Source organism: Oncorhynchus kisutch, unplaced genomic scaffold (genome assembly GCF_002021735.2).
Source record: "Oncorhynchus kisutch isolate 150728-3 unplaced genomic scaffold, Okis_V2 Okis06b-Okis10b_hom, whole genome shotgun sequence".
NCBI lineage: Eukaryota > Metazoa > Chordata > Actinopteri > Salmoniformes > Salmonidae > Oncorhynchus > Oncorhynchus kisutch.
The window spans coordinates 4,474,120-4,491,179 of NW_022261983.1; the positions used below are offsets into that span (position 1 = coordinate 4,474,120).

Below are 17,060 nucleotides of genomic sequence, written 5' to 3' on the forward strand. Positions count from 1 at the left end.
CCGGGCTGGGGACATGCACCTCAGGGCAAGTGCGGGGAGGAGGAACAGGGCGTACAGGGCTCTGGAGACGCACAGGAAGCCTGGTGTGTGGTGTTGGCACTGGTGGTACCGGGCTGAGACACGCACCTCAGGGCAAGTTCGGGGAGCAGGCACAGGAAGTACTGACTGTGGAGGCGTACTGGAGGTCTGGAGTGTAGAGCTGACACAACCCGTCCTGGCTGGATGTTTATGCTTGCCCTGCAAATGCAGGGCGCTGGCACAGGACGCACAGGGCTGTGCAGACTCACAGTACCCAGAGCCGGCGCAGGATATCCTGGTCCATGGAGGTATATACTGGAGACCAGGAGCGCTGAGCCGGCACCCTCCTTCCTGGTTGGATGCCCATTCTAGCCTGGTAAATGCGAGGAGCTGGAATAGAGCGCACCGGGCTAGAAATGCGCACTGGAGACACCCCGCATAACAGGGTGCCAGACCAGTAACATGCTCCCCCACGGTAAGCACGAGGAGTTGGCTTAGGTCTCCGACCTGACTCAGCCAATCTCCTCGTGTGCCCCCCAAAAAATCCCAAAACCCCTAGACAGAACAAAAACACATACATCACCCATGTCCCACCCTGACCTAACCAAACAATAAAGAAAACAAAGAATACTAAGGTCAGGGCGTGACACTAATCATATTCATTAATAATACAACAAGTTGTATTAGCCTTTTAGTTTTTCCTTTTAGTTAAAGTAGTGCCATAGTGTTTAAATTCATTTATAAAGTGAAAAATGTTTGGTTTTGAATTAGACCATTTGCATTTGTGAATATGAAATTTACCTACTATTATTAGCAGTTGAATTAAATATACTACATCTTTATCTATGTCAGAATTCTGAAATAAATCATTGTATCAAACCATTAAATAGTACAACCTTTCCTATTTTTTGTAACAAAATTCTGTATGTCAATCCAAAAAATTCTACTATAAATACAGGCAAAAAACAAATGCAAAATGGTCTCTTTCTCCATTCCACAGAAATCACAGTTAAAGTCAATATTTAGCTTGAATCTTTCCAAAACATGTTTCACAGGATAAATTCTATATTTTAAATGAAACTTTCTTTACTTTGTTACTGATACAATATTTGTTAGCAATTTCCATGCTTTCCCCCGATGTATATCACCATAGATATTTGACCAAAAGAATCTTGCTGAGGGAATTGTAGTATCACAAACAATATTCCTAATCTGTTTATTACTACATTTATCTTGATGTTAATATTGCCAATGAATATATTTTCATGTAAATCTATGTTACATCAACCAGAGGAATTTCAAAGAGATACAACCCTCCTTGGAATCACATCAAAAACAATTGCATATTCTTTTGGGGTTATTGGAATTTTAAACTTATCAAGAAATTCCCCATATGAGAGTAGATATTCATCCTCAATTCAGTAACTGACCAACCAAAATCATTTTATTCTCAAACCAGTTACGAAAAAAGAGACGTATTTTTAAATCGTATAACTTGTTGTTCCATATAAAGGATGTGTTTGTGTTTATGCACTACATCCAAGCTAAAATTGCCTGCTCATGGAATTTGGCCAACTTTACTGGGATTTTATCAACATCAAAATTACATAGAAGCAAAAAATTCTAAACCACCAACAGAGTCAAATAAATACTTAGGGAAGACATTCCAAATACTGTCTGGTTCTAAACATACTTCAGGATCCAATTGATTTTAAAAAGTATTATTTAGAGTATTGAAATCTAAAACCTCAAGACCTCCTTTTTCTGGGTATTAGTGAGAATATATTTTCGTAGATAGTAGGCTTGTTCCTCCCCCCAAAAATTATAAAGAATCTTATCTAAGTCCTTTACAATTTTAGGGGGTAGGTCAAGTGATAACGAGACATAAACCGATCTGGATAACCCTATACAGCTTTGGACACTAAAACCTGGGGCGGTGTGTCACAGCATCAATCGTACTGAGCTTGTTGTTATTGCAGGCAATCTCAACGCTGTGCGTTACAGGGAAGACATCCTCCTCCCTCATGTGGTACCCTTCCTGCAGGCTCATCCTGACATGACCCCTCCAGCTAGTGACAATGCCACCCAGCCATACTGATCGTTCTGTGCGTGATTTCCTGCAAGACAGGAATGTCAGTGTTCTGCCATGCCAGCGAAGAGCCTAGATCTCAATCCCCTTGAGCACGCCAGGGGACTGTTGGATCGGAGGGTGAGGGCTAGGGGCCATTCCCCCCAGAAATGTATGGGAACTTGCAGGTTCCTTGTGGAAGAGTGGGGGTAACATCTCACGCAGAAAGACAGTCCATGAGGAGGAGATACACTGCAGTACTTATGCAGCTGGTGGCCACACCAGATCCTGACTTACTTTTGATTTTGACACCCTCTTTGTTCAGGGACACATATTCCATTTATGTTAGTTACATGTCTGTGGAACTTGTTCAGTTTAAGTCTCAGTCGTTGAATCTTGTTATGTTCAGACAAATATTTACACATGTTAAATTTGCTGAATATTTCGTAAATTTGCTCTGGGCCATCTTCTCCGTTTTCAGAGCGCTCTCATCTCAGTGTGGCTAGAGCGCAGAATAACTGACCAATTTACGAACGCCCTACAGCATTGGATATTGCCGGTGTAATTAACGGTGATTAAAGTGTTGCCAGCAGCACAGTTACAGTCACCAATGCTTTGGATAACATGGAAAAAATGTTCAGTGAGGTGTTCTCTCATTTTTGTCTGGAAGTACGCTCGCAAGCTAGCTAACTTTATCCAGTTAGCTTGGGTGCTTGACTGCCATTGTGAGGCCAGAAGGCTCGGATCACCAACTCCTCCGCAGAGCGTCCAGTGTGTGCTCGGAATGCTCGGAGAGCGAAACGCTCTGAATTTACAAACTGACAATCTGACAACTCTTTGAATTTACGAACGCCCAGGGCGCGCTCTCTGGCTCTCCAGAGTGAATTTACGAACACACCCCTAGCTTTACACTCACAATGTCCGCCAGTCCACCCATTATGTCATCATTGACTTGATGGGGACGCCCGTTTTATTCATTCTATTTCTATGGCAGCGCATGCAGTCCAGGAAGCAGCGGAGAGTAGAAAATGTATTTTGTGTCATTTTGCTATGTGAACAGTTGTTACGGTGACCTCAGTCATTTAACTGGCCAATAACCGTCCTCCAAAATTCCATGACTGTCACAACCCTACCCGCAGCCCTCTGGCATGCTCGGTGTGTTGGAGCTAGGTCTGTGTTGTAAGACTGTATGTCTGCACAGTGCTGTCAGATGTGGTGTGTATTTATGTGTCCTGCAACTTCCTTTTCAGCATTAGCAGCGTGGTGGAGGGCACCAATGTGAGTGGTGTGATCCTCGTGAACTTTACACCAGTTACAGTGACCTGACTGTGTTGGTCAAAGCTGCGAACCAGCATGGCTCTGCCACGTCTACAATGGCTGCCTTCAACACTGGAGATATCAGTGAGTCAGTCAGGGATGACTCTTCTCTGTAACATTCCCTATTTATTGAGAGGGACAGACATGACACTTTCAGTTTCTGTCTCTCTTCAGCTGTCTTACTGACTCTCTTTTGTGCTCTTTCTCTCCCCCCCCCCCTCTCTCTATCTCCCCCCACCCTCTCTCTATCTCCCCTACCCTCTCTCTATCTCCACCACCCTCTCTCTATCTCCCCTACCCTCTCTCTATCTCCACCACCCTCTTTCTATCTCCACCACCCTCTCTCTATCTCCCCCACCCTCTCTCTATCTCCCCCACCCTCTCTCTATCTCCCCCACCCTCTCTCTATCTCTCCCACCCTCTCTCTATCTCTCCCACCCTCTCTCTATCTCCCCCACCCTCTCTCTATCTCCCCCACCCTCTCTCTATCTCCCCCACCCTCTCTCTCTCTATCTCACCCACCCACCCTCTCTCTATCTCACCCACCCACCGTCTCTCTATCTCCCCCACCCTCTCTCTATCTCCACCACCCTCTATCTACCCCCACCCTCTCTATCTCTCCCACCCTCTATCTCTCCCACCCTCTATCTCCCTCCCACCCGCTCTCTCTCTATCTCTCCACCCTCTCTCTATCTCTCCCACCCTCTCTCTATCTCCCCCACCCTCTCTCTATCTCCCCCACCCTCTCTATATCTCTCTCTCCCCCACCCTCTCTATATCTCCACCACCCTCTCTATATCTCCACCACCCTCTCTCTATCTCCACCACCCTCTCTCTATCTCCCCCACCCTCTCTCTATCTCCACCCACCCAATCTCTATCTCCCCCACCCTCTCTCTATCTCCACCACCCAATCTCTATCTCCCCCACCCTCTCTCTATCTCCCCCACCCTCTCTCTATCTCCCCCCACCCTCTCTCTATCTCCCCCACCCTCTCTCTATCTCCACCACCCTCTCCAAATCTCCTGCTCTCTCTCTATCTCCACCGCCCTCTCTCTATCTCCCCCACCCTCTCTCTATCTCCCCACACTCTCTCTATCTCCCCACACTCTCTCTATCTCCCCCCCCTCTCTCTATCTCCACCACCCTCTCTCTATCTCCCCCCCCTCTCTCTATCTCCCCACACTCTCTCTATCTCCCCCACCTCTCTCTATCTCCACCACCCTCTCTCTATCTCCACCACCCTCTCTCTATCTCCCCACCCTCCTCCTCTATCTCCCCCACCCTCTCTCTATCTCCCCCACCCTCTCTCTATATCCACCCACCCTCTCTCTATATCCACCACCCTCTCTCTATATCCACCACCCTCTCTCTATCTCCACCACCCTCTCTCTATCTCCACCACCCTCTCTCTATCTCCACCACCCTCCTCTCTATCTCCACCACCCTCTCTCTCTCTCCCCCCACCCTCTCTCTAATCTCCACCAACCCTCTTCTCTCTCCTCCCCCACCCTGTCTCTATCTCCCCCACCCTCTCTCTATCTCCCCCACCCTCTCTATCTCCCCCCACCCTCTCTATCTCCCCCACCCCTCTCTATCTCCCCCCACCCTCTCTCTATCTCCCCACCCTCTCTCTATCTCCACCACCCTCTCTCTATCTCCACCACCCTCTCTATCTCCTGCTCTCTCTCTATCTCCACCACCCTCTCTCTACCACCTCCACCACCCTCTATCTCCCCCCACCCTCTCCTCTATCTCCACCACCCTCTCTCTATCTCCACCACCCTCTCTCTATCTCCCCCACCATCTCTATCTCCTGCTCGCTCTCTATCTCCCCCACCTCTCTCTATCTCCCCCACCCTCTCTATCTCCCCCACCCTCTCTATCTCCCCACCCTCTCTATCTCCCCCACCCTCTCTATCTCCTGCTCTCTCTCTATCTCCACCACCCTCTCTCTATCTCCCTCACCCCTCTCTCTATCTCCCCCACCCTCTCTCTATCTCCCCCACCCTCTCTATCTCCCCCACCCTCTCTCTATCTCCCCCACCCTCTCTCTATCTCCCCCACTCTCCTTCTTTCCCCCCCACCCTCTCTCTATCTCCTGCTCTCTCTCTATCTCCCACCACCCTCTCTCTATCTCCTGCTCTCTCTCTATCTCCACCACCCTCTCTCTATCTCCTGCTCTCTCTCTATCTCCACCACCCTCTCTCTATCTCCCCCACCCTCTCTCTATCTCCACACCCTCTCTCTATCTCCACCACCCTCTCTCTATCTCCCCCACCCTCTCTCTATCTCCTGCTCTCTCTCTATCTCCACCACCCTCTCTATCTCCCCCACCCTCTCTCTATCTCCTGCTCTCTCTCTTGCTCTCTTTCTTTCACTCTCCCACTCTGTCCTCTCTTCCCTATCCATTCCTCTACCAGAAAAGCCACCCACCCTGAAATCACTCACCATTGCCCTCAGCCTCTGGAGATCTACTGGATTGTGCAGTGTGAGGATCAAGGCAGCTCTGACCAACTGTGTGAGGTCCAGTATCGCCCCCAGGACCAGCAGGGCTGGACTCAGGTGAGTGAGCTGAGCATGGCTGGGGTTTTGTTCATTTCCCCAAGTGTGCACTTTTTCACTTCCATTCATGGATTTAAAGTAAAATATTTTGGAAACTCCCTCCCGCCCAAACCTACACCAATCCAATGCAGGGATTACTGTGCACTTCAGGACAGAAGACAGGGTATTTTGGGAGCAGTCGAAATGTACCCAAATGATGTTTTTTCAGTTTCAGTCGGGGAGGGTTTAGTATTTTTTGATTTAATCCAGGGGAGGGTCATGTCATTTGTAATCAATTAAATGTCATATTGAGAATGAGTTGCTTATTATATCTCGATGTGTGCTTGATGCTGCCCCTCATCCCTGATTCTCTGCCTGGCCCGCAATATCAAGTGCAACTAGTGTGGTCTCAATCAAATGATCCATAGCCTATGATCCTATGCTGTAGGCCTAGGCTATACGAAGAGCATGCTTGGAGAAGAACAGGGCAAAGTTATATTTCTAAGAAAATGTACTATTTTTCCTGAGTTTATCTGCTGCTGGGATGGTGTATATAAAACTAGCCTACACTGCATTACTAGGCCTACTGATGTCCTGTTTGAGAGGGAGAGGGCAGGAGGACTGCTATACTGCTAGAATTGATTCTAATAAAAACAATATGTTTCGTTGCCCATAATGAAGGTATTTATCAGAGTTATTGACCTCCCAATAAACCATATTCAAGTAATTTACACAGATTATTTGGGAAGATTAGGTTATGAAAATGTGAAAAAAATACTTTGAATTAAAAAATAAATTAACCAAAAATGTCTTATTAGGCTATGCAGTCATTCTACACTGCCTTTGAATTCACTTTTAGAAGCATGAGTTTGGCCAGTCTTGTTGGTTTGAGGATCATGCGATGAGCTATCCATGGCTAGTTTGTTCATTTAGCCTAGCAGTGGGCTTCTATTCCCATGCCCTAATCACAGTCAACACACATCTATTTTGGAACAACAATATCATGGAATAAAATAGAATCTATTAGAAAATGATAGTTTACCAAATGAAGAAAAGTTACTCGTGCATATAGGAACAGCGGGGACTGTGAAGCAACACAAACATTGGCACAGACACATGCACACGATAACATACACTACACATACACATGGATTTAGTACTGTAGATGTGGTGGAGTAGGGGCCTGAAGGCACAGTGTGTTTGAGATCTGTGAATGTATTGGAATGTTTTTAAGCTTGTATAAACTGCCTTAATTTTGATGGACCCCAGGAAGTTAGTATGCTTCCGCTTTGGCAGCAGCTAATGGGATCCATAATAAATACAAATAGGCCTACCTGATGATATGTGGTTAAAATAATGCTGTGTTAAAAAAGGAATGGCTTTTTCTGTACTTCATTGATGATCAGGTATTCTGGTTGTAACTGGTTCTGTTGCGTAACATTTTTGCAGTTGATAGACAACTTTGGCTACTTTGCCATGTAATGCTTACAAAACTAAGAACAGTTTCTAAAACTGCATATCTAAGGCTCTGGTCTGTCCTAGGAGTGAGGGTAAATGATAATCATGTTCTCTGCTATCCACTTTGTTGTAATTATTATTTGGGGTATAGGGGAGGGTCACTTGTTTATTTTTTCAAACATTCAGTCCCTTAGATGTAGGGAATGAAACATTGAAATACCATTGTCTCTCGATTATCTGTGGGAATTTTGTACTGGGAATGTTGTCCTTCTGAGTTAGGGATGGGTAACTTTTTGAGGCTCGAGGGCCACATGCACAGATTTTTTTGTGACCAATTTATTTGTCAAAATCTATTTGCGTGCAGAAAAAGGCCAGCTATTTCAAAATAATAAGCTCCATTATAATCTTACTTTCTATAAGCTATTAAATGTGCAATGTAGCCTGGAGTTGCTTTTTAATCCAAAATAATCCCTCATCCCCCCCCCATCCCTGCGGCCGCCTCTTGCCCATCCCTGTTCTTTTGTGTGTCATTCTTTCATGTCCTGCTCAGGAAGAGGACATCCTACGCAGCTTCCTACTCCTGACTCCACGGCCCTACACTGTTTATGAGTTCCAGGTGCGCTGTGCCTGTGAGGGCCCTCAGGCCCTGATGAGTGACTGGAGCTCAGTCTACAAAGCATGGAGTTCTGAGTCAGGTCTGTCAGTGGGTGCTGATGGGTAATGTAATCCTGTGGTCTCCACAGCTTGAAAATATTTGTTCACTTATTCTGTGGTGATAGATGATTAAACTATTTCTCTCTCGTTCTCAGCGCCTGTGAAAGCATTGGATGTGTGGAGTGATTGTGGAGTCACCTCTGAGCTTTCTCAATGTGCCCTTATGTGGAAGGTATGGTAACACAACATCCCATCATATGGACATGATGTCCCAGATGTGCTCAATTGGATTCAGGTCTGGGGAATGGGCGGGCCAGTCCATAGCATCAATGCCTTCCTCTTGCAGGAACTGCTGACACACTCCAGCCACATGAGGTCTAGCATTGTCTTGCATTAGGAGGAACCCAGGGCCAACCGCACCAGCATATGGTCTCACAAGGGGTCTGAGGATCTCATCTCGGTACCTAATGGCAGTCAGGCTACCTCTGGCAAGCACATGGAGGGCTGTGCAGCCCCACAAAGAAATGCCACCCCACACCATGACTGACCCACTTCCAAACTGGTCATGCTGGAGGATGTTGCAGGCAGCAGAACGTTTTCCACAGCGTCTCCAGACTCTGTCACGTCTGTCACATGTGCTCAGTGTGAACCTGCTTTCATCTGTGAAGAGCACAGGGCACCAGTGGCGAATTTGCCAATCATGGTGTTCTCTGGCAAATGCCAAATGTCCTGCACGGTGTTGGGCTGTAAGCACAACCCCCACCTGTGGACGTCGGGCCCTCATACCACCCTCATGGAGTCTGTTTCTGACCGTTTGAGCAGACACATGCACATTTGTGGCCTGCTGGAGGTCATTTTGCAGGGCTTTCAAAAGTGACCAAAACATCAGCCAGGAAGCATAGGAACGTGGTGATCACCACCTGCAGAACCACTCCTTTATTGCCGATAATTTCCACCTGTTGTCTATTCCATTTGCACAACAGCATGTGAAATGTATTGTCAATCAGTGTTGCTTCCTAAGTGGACAGTTTGATTTCACAGAAGTGTGATTGATTTGGAGTTACATTGTGTTGTTTAAGTGTTCCCTTTATTTTTTTGAGCAGTGTATGTTCACACACTACCATTCAAAAGTTTGGTGTCACTTAGAAATGTCCTTATTTGTAATCAATCCTGTGTGAAGCTGGTGTAGAGGAGTCAGGCGCAGGACAGCAGATATGAGTAATAAAACGTAATTTACTCAAAAATTATTACAAATACAAAGCAATAATGCTGGCCAACAATAACGAACCATATACAAGAAACAATCACGCACAAAAACCATGGGGAAAACAGAGGGTTAAATAATGAACATGTAATTTGGGAATTTGAACCAGGTGTGTAAAACAAAGACAAAACAAATGGAAAATGAAAAGTGGATCGGCGATGGCTAGAAGGCCGGTGACTTTGGCCGCCGAACGCCGCCCGAACAAGGAGAGGGACCGACTTCGGCGGAAGTCGTGACATTGTTTTTGAAAGAAAAGCACCTTTTTTGTCCATTTTAAAATAACATCAAATTGATCAGAAATACAGTATAGACATTGTTAATGTTAATGTTGTGCAAGACTATTGTAGCTGGAAACGGCTGATTTAAAAAATAAATGGAATATCTACATCGGCGAACAGAGGCCCAGTATCAGCAACCATCACTCCTGTGTTCCAATGGCACGTTGTTAGCTAATCCAAGTTTATCATTTTAAAAGGCTAATTTATCATTAGAAAACCCTTTTGAAATTATGTTAGCACAGCTGAAAAGTTTTCTGATTAAAGAAGCAATAAAACTGTCCTTCTTTAACCTAGTTGAGTATCTGGAGCATCAGCATTTGTTGGCTCAAAATGGCCAGAAACAAAGTACTTTCTTCTGAAACTCGTCAGTCTATTCTTGTTCTGAGAAATGAAGGCTATTCCATGCGAGAAATTGCCAAGAAACTGAAAATCAAGTACAACGTTGTGTACTACTCCTTTCACAGAACAGCGCAAACTGTCTCTGATGGTTGCTGATAATGGGCCTTTGTATGCCTATGTAGATATTCCATTAAAAATCTGCCGTTTCCAGCTACAATAGTCATTTACAACATTCTGATCAATTTGATGTTATTTTAATCGACAAAAAAATGAGATTTTCTTTAAAAAACAAGGTAATTTCTAAGTGACCCCAAACTTTTGAACGGTAGTGTGTGTATATATGTGTGTGTGTGTGTATATGTATATATATATCTCTCAAACTGTACCATATAATCCCGTTAGACAAGTGATTCATGTTTCAAAAGATTATGCATTTTCTAATCATAAGAACTTATCCAGAGCGACTTACAGGAGCAATTAGGGTTAAGTGCCTTGCTCAAGGGCACATCAACAGATTGTTCACTTAGTCGTTTTAGGGATTCAAACCAGCAACATTTCGGTTACTTGCCCAATGCTCTCAACCACTAGGCTACCTGCCTCCCCGAAACACCCCCTTCCCTATAGCCTGCTATAACTAATACCCCTGTCTGTTATCTATCCTCAGGAGATGCCCACCTGGTTGGCTCAGGGGAAGGTGCTGGGGTACGTGGTAACATTATCATACAGTAACGGGACAGTGGCGGTTGTGAACGTGTCCATGTCAAAGCCTGGTGGCCTTTGTGTCTGTCAAGAGAAGAGATGCCGCTTCACACCCTCTCTGTGGGGTGTATCATCGGTGGATGTGTCCGTCTACAATTCCCAGGGTGCCAGCAAACCTGCTCCCCTAGCTCTACCCACATCAGGTAAGGGAATCCAGCATTAAGTTTCCGGATGACACAACAGTGGCCTGATCACCGACAACAACGAGATAGCCTATGAGGAGGAGGTTAGAGACCTGGCCGTGTGGTGCCAGGGCAACAACCTCTCCCTCAACGCGATCAAGACAAATGAGATGATTGTGGACTAAAGGAAAAAGAGGACCGAGCACGCCCCCATTCTCATCGACGGGGCTGCAGTGGAGCAGGTTGAGAGCTTCAAGTTCCTTGGTGTCCACATCACCAACAAACTAACATGGTCCAACCACACCCAAGACAGTCGTGGAGAGGGAATGACAAAAACCTATTCCCCAGTAGACTGAAAAGATTTGGAAATGGTCCTCAGATCCTCAAAAGGTTCTACAGCTGCCCCATCGAGAGCATGGTTGCATCACTGCCTGGTATGGCAACTGCTCGGCCTCCGACAGCAAGGCACTACAGAGGGTAGTGCGTACGGCCCAGCTGCCTGCCATCCAGGACCTCTATTCCAGGCGGTGTCAGAGGGAGGCACCCTAGTTATAGACTGTTTTCTCTGCTACCACACGGCAAGTGGTACCTGAGCACCAAGTCTTGGTCCAAGAGGCTTCTAAACAGCTTCTAACCCCAAGCCATAAGACTCCTGAACATCTAATCAAATGGCTTCAGACTTTTCACATCCCCCCCCCCCTCTCTCTTTTCTGCTGCTCTATGCATAGTCACTTTAATAACTACCTATATGTACATATTACCTCAATTACCTCCACTAACTTGTGCCCCCCACATTGACTCTGCACTAGTACCAGTACTCCCTGTATATGGTCTCGCTATTGTTATTTTACTGCTGCTCTTTAATTATTTGTTACTTTTATTTCTTATTGTTATTTTTTTAAACTGCATTGTTGGTTAGGGCTTGTAAGTCAGCATTTCACTGTAAGGTCTACACCTGTTGTATTCGGCGCATGTGAGAAATACAATTTTATTTTATTTGAAAGGTGTGTGTGAGTGTGATAATAGTGTAGGTTTGTATGTTTCTCTTTCACTTAGGTCTACAGGTGCCAGAGCTATCCTTCACTGTGAACCAGGATATATTGAGCCTCAATGTATCCTGGTCCCTGCCACCCCAGGCCATTGAAAACATGCATGAGTATGTGGTGCAGTACAAGCAGGTGGGACTTCCTCCGACACAGGGCTTTGATTGGATTATAGTGCACCAAAATCATACGTCAGTCATTTTAAGAGGTTTGTGTGGCTTAAACTGATCTATGATACCATTTCTTTCTGAACATATTTATTGATATTTTGTAATGTTTCAAAGTGGTTTCAAGATGACAGCATCGCTTTTGTCTCTGTCTCCACCTACAGGTGATTTTGAGAACCACACTGCCTACAATGTGTCATTGTTTGCAGTGTTCATCAACAGTAGCTGCCTGCTTGCGTCTGCAATCTCGTATTCTCTTCATGGGCGTAAGTATATTAGAGCATGGAAATACAAGTCTTTATAATGTACTTGCCAGTATGTAATCAGAGCAATTAGTGCACATGACCGATTTTCAGTGGAGTTAACTAACTTGAAATATCGCGTCTTTACCTAATGTTAATTTGTCCAGCCTTTTAACTCACTGTAAAATGTTTTATTTATTGTTTATTTTTTCTGCTACTTTTGACTATTCCTCTACCCATTTCACTTCCATTTCCTCCTCTCTCAATCACTCCTCAGTCCCACCCAAAGTGACTGAGTTCAAGGTTCAGCACATCTCTGACTCTCAAGTGACTTTGTCCTGGCAACACATCTCCCTGACCCAGAGTAAGGGGCTCATACTGTGCTATCAGCTGGTATTAAACAACGTTACAGGTAAACAACACAGAGACAGTGGATAAACTGGGATAAATCTTTTGTTGCTACAATGCTATATTGTTAGAATAAAAGTTCAGTCTCCACTGCCCGTTGTGTACATTAGCATAAACTATAGCATTACATTGTAGTAGCTTAAATAGTATTCGATATTTTTGCCTGTTCCCAGATCTGTTTGTTCTGTCTTGCCAACTCCTATTGTCATTATTGGCTCCAGAGTGGCGCAGCGGTCTAAGACACTGCATCTCAGTGCAAGAGGCATCCTTGGTTCGATTTCAGGCTGTATCACATCTGTCTGTGATTGGGAGTCCAATAGGGCGGCGCACAATTGGCCCAGCGTCGTCCGGGTTTGGCCGGGGTAGGCCGTTATTGTAAATAAGAATTTGTTCTTAACTGATTTGCCTAGTTAAATAAACACAGCACAAACAGATCTGGGACCAGACTGTCCACAGGCTACCGTGCTGCACACTCTCGTTCCCACACATCATTGGCCTTGCTCCCAATCATTAAACCTTTCCTTCGTCTGCAGTGTACAACGTGAGTAGGGACCAGAACAGCCTCCATCTGTTAGGACTTACATCTGGTCACCACCAGGTTTGGATCAGGGCTGAGACTAAGGCTGGACTGGGACCCAGTGAAACCATCAACTTCTCTACTGAGAACAGCCATGGTATTCTACCACTATGCCATGTAGTAATTTGATAATGATGACAAGAAGCGTATAGCTGTTATAGGTTCTCTAACAACTGTGATGAGATGTATTAAGTGTTTATGTACCTAACTGGTGACACTGAGGTCATGTATAACACTAATTATTATTTATTGTGAAATAAACTAGAAATATTATTATAGGTTGTGTATAATACTATATATAACATCACCTTTAAAACAGAAAGTGTCCTGAAGTTCCTTAGAAAATAATAACAGTGTAATATTGAATGCATGCTTTGTATGAAATAGACCTTTGTGCTACAGTATGTGATTATGAACATGGATTGCGGTCTAATTGGTCATTTTGCCTTCTGACCTCCCCCATCTCTCTCCCTTTGTTGTCACAGGTTTCCTCAAATATTTGGTGCCAGGAATAATAGCAGGGATGTTGCTATTGATCATGATAATGTGAGAAACTGGATTCCCATACTTCAACCCAAATAGCCTGATTCTGATTATTTTCTCATTGTCTTGAACCATGGCCATGTTCATTAGGACACACTGATGCAAAATGTTTTAAAAAGGCTTTGCAACGTTTCGTGCCGACTGAACACATACAGGGTGTGGTGCTCTCTCATGTCTCCTTCCTCTCTCTCTCTGAAAGTTCACCCATGCCAGAAATAGGTTTACAAAAGGGGAAACACTTGAGGAAGTGGAAATGAGATCGGCCAGTTGAGTTGGGCTTTCAATTATGCCCTCCATAACAATGGTCTTGATCAAAAACACAAAACAAACCATATGTTATACCCCTTTCAACTAAAACAATGGATCAAATATTTCTACCACTTTTAGGGTGATATACAAATGGACATGTCAATTGAAGGAACACAACTCTTTTGGTGTGCAGTATGTGAATGATACTGTTGTGTATTTTCTGTAGTGTACAAATGAAGACTTGTGCGAAAGTACCTGACCCCAGCAACAGCAAACTGCTCCAACAGATGAAGTTGCAGGTGAGTGCAGGGCAGACCATCACTATGTGGCTGTGACTGACTAATCTAGTATCAGTGAGTCTGATATTAGTTAGTCTTATAGTATTCTAGTTAGTGGTAGACAGAGCCCCAGGCAGAGGCCCAGAGTTCATCATGTCTTCCTGCCTGGTTTTTCTTCAGCCATTTAGGTCAAGGGAACACACTACCTATAGATATGGATGGTATCTTATTTGTAATGTTCCAGTAAGAACCTGTTGTAAAATAAAGAATGTGTGTACTACATGAACCTAAATGTTCATTATACCACATACAGTAGCAGGGGCCGTATTGGGCTAGTAATATACCATTCCCTTGAGTAATATTATCACTAGTCAGGGGCATAACATACAACCATAGAGGAATAAATGAATGTTTCTGACTCCCTGCCTGTTGTTGCTCCAGTTTAACAGCTCCTTGACGGCGATCTTCTCTCCTCTGGAGTCTAACCCAAAGATCTCTGAGCTGGAGGTGGTGGAAAACCCTTTCTGGGATGCCAATGCCTGTCCTAGGAAAAGGTCCAGCCCTGATGGACAGACAGAGGGGGTGGTGGGAGAGGAGCGCACCCACATAAGGACTGATGAAGAGGCGGTAAAGGAGGAGGATGCTGACGAGGGTTACAGTAAAATTATTGATACTGACGAGGAGGAGAGGGATGGGGGAGAGTCCGGGAGCTTGTTGGAGGACGATCAGTTTGTTTCGGACTATGAGAAGCATTTCATGCCTGTGGTTGTATGACCCTACTGTCTGTCTGGTGTGGTGCTACTGAACAACTCTTTTGGTGTGTGTATGTTCTCCTCATTGCAACGACAAGACAGCCATTGTCCAGTCGGAACCCCAAGGGCCAAACAGGTCAATTGTGGGCTATTGTGCTTGTTGATCTAGATGCAGATCACTGATTCATGGGAAAGGGTTGCCCTAAAAACAACACGAGTGTTGAAATATGCCACTCGTCTTGTTTTCAAGAAAAGGAAAAGGGATGTCGTCGACCGTTTGTTTTCCATGCTCCAACTACAAGGAATGTTGTTTAGGAACAGTAAACCTTTTTATACAGCAAATGTATACCTGTGTGAAAAACCACGTTGCCTACGGTGTACACTGTCATGACGTGGCCCTCTTTAGATATAGCAAGCACCAACTCTCTCTCACCACCTCTCTCTTCCCCCTACACCCAGGCTCTTTTATCTCAGGTTTATCTCAGACTCCCCCCCCCCCCCCCCCGGCCATGCAGTATAGAGAGAGGGTTCACAGTAGAACAAAGGAACTTCTTCTACCTCACAGAACTTGAGAGCTGAACAATATCCATGTTTTGGAGAATGTGTAAACGGTCGGTGGAGAATCCAGCTACGACCGGTCCATTTTGCCCAATGTTTGTGACCTCATGAGAGACAATACAGCCACATTACCATAACTCTGTTTAAACAAGAGTCTCTGTTATGAGTTTTGCATCTAATTATTGTATAAAATGAATGAGTAAAGATTCAACTATTTGTGAAATTATGTAATGTAATTTTATACTGTTTAATGAAAGAGAATCCAATTCCCTTTCAAATTTAACTAAGTCATTGGCCCGCCACATGAGCACAGACATTGATCTGGCTTCATGGGACAGCCCTTTTCTGCTGTTCCGAATATAACCCCCACCTGGAGAAGCCCACTGCAGACCATGCGTACCTCGATTACCGAGAGGGCTAAGGTTTGAGTAGAGACCATGCATTCCTCGATTGTTGAATTCCTAACCAAACTAAGTGGAGCATTGGCTACACTGGTGGAAATGGTTCAACTCTGAAACTATTGATACTGACAGAATAAGAGCAAATCTTTGATACTGATTACTAGTTTGCAGCTAGAATTTATGTCGACTGAATGCGAAGACTGACAACTGCCAAAACATTTATTCTATAAGAACATTTCTGAATGGGACTCTGAAGTATCCATTCTAACCACAAATGACTCCAGGGATGCAAAGAGAAGTTCGGATAAACTTTCCAACAGAAAGACGGACGATTCCAACAGAGATCATGACGACACACTGAACATAAATATATATATTGATTGCAATTATTCCCAAATGAGTGAGCATTCATGTGCAAAGGATTAGCATTTCAATTATTATAATTATCAACTGTGTAGTGTCTTTTGTCTTTCGTGCCCTTGTCAGTCCCTTTGTCTACCAAGCCGCGATACCGGTTTAGCCCACTAGGGCACATCCCTTATCGTTTCCTTGTAACGGTATCTACTGTTTGTTTGTTATGCATGTCTGTGATTATTTAGTTAGTAACTAAATGATTAAGACAATTGATGTATGGATGATTCATAGTGAAGGCTGGGTTTGTGCAGATAACCAACCATTTACGATGTTTGGAATGAGACTAACGTGAGATAAATAATAATTCATTAATTAGAAGACTAATTGATCAGATATTGAAAATATCTGAAAAGTTATATTAGGAAAATTATAACTTTGTAATCTGAAGATTTTCCTTGGTGCCCCGACTTCCTAGTTAATTACATTTACATGATTAGTTAATCACATAATAATAATTACAGAGAATTGATTTGATAAAATAACAGTCTTCAATTTAATGATGCTAAAGACACAACACAATGTCTGCATTGTTCAGTTTGAACTGCTCATTAGGTCAGATGAAATGCTATTTCAGAATAGCATAGTTTAACTTTTTTATACAAAACTGT

At 44.4% G+C, this 17,060-nt stretch overlaps 1 pseudogene; it reads left to right on the forward strand.

Annotated features, from left to right (window-relative positions):
• Nucleotides 1-16,665, forward strand: part of LOC116359857 (interleukin-12 receptor subunit beta-2-like) — a 20,344-nt pseudogene extending 3,679 nt beyond the window's left edge.
• Nucleotides 16,666-17,060: the final 395 nt, after the last annotated feature.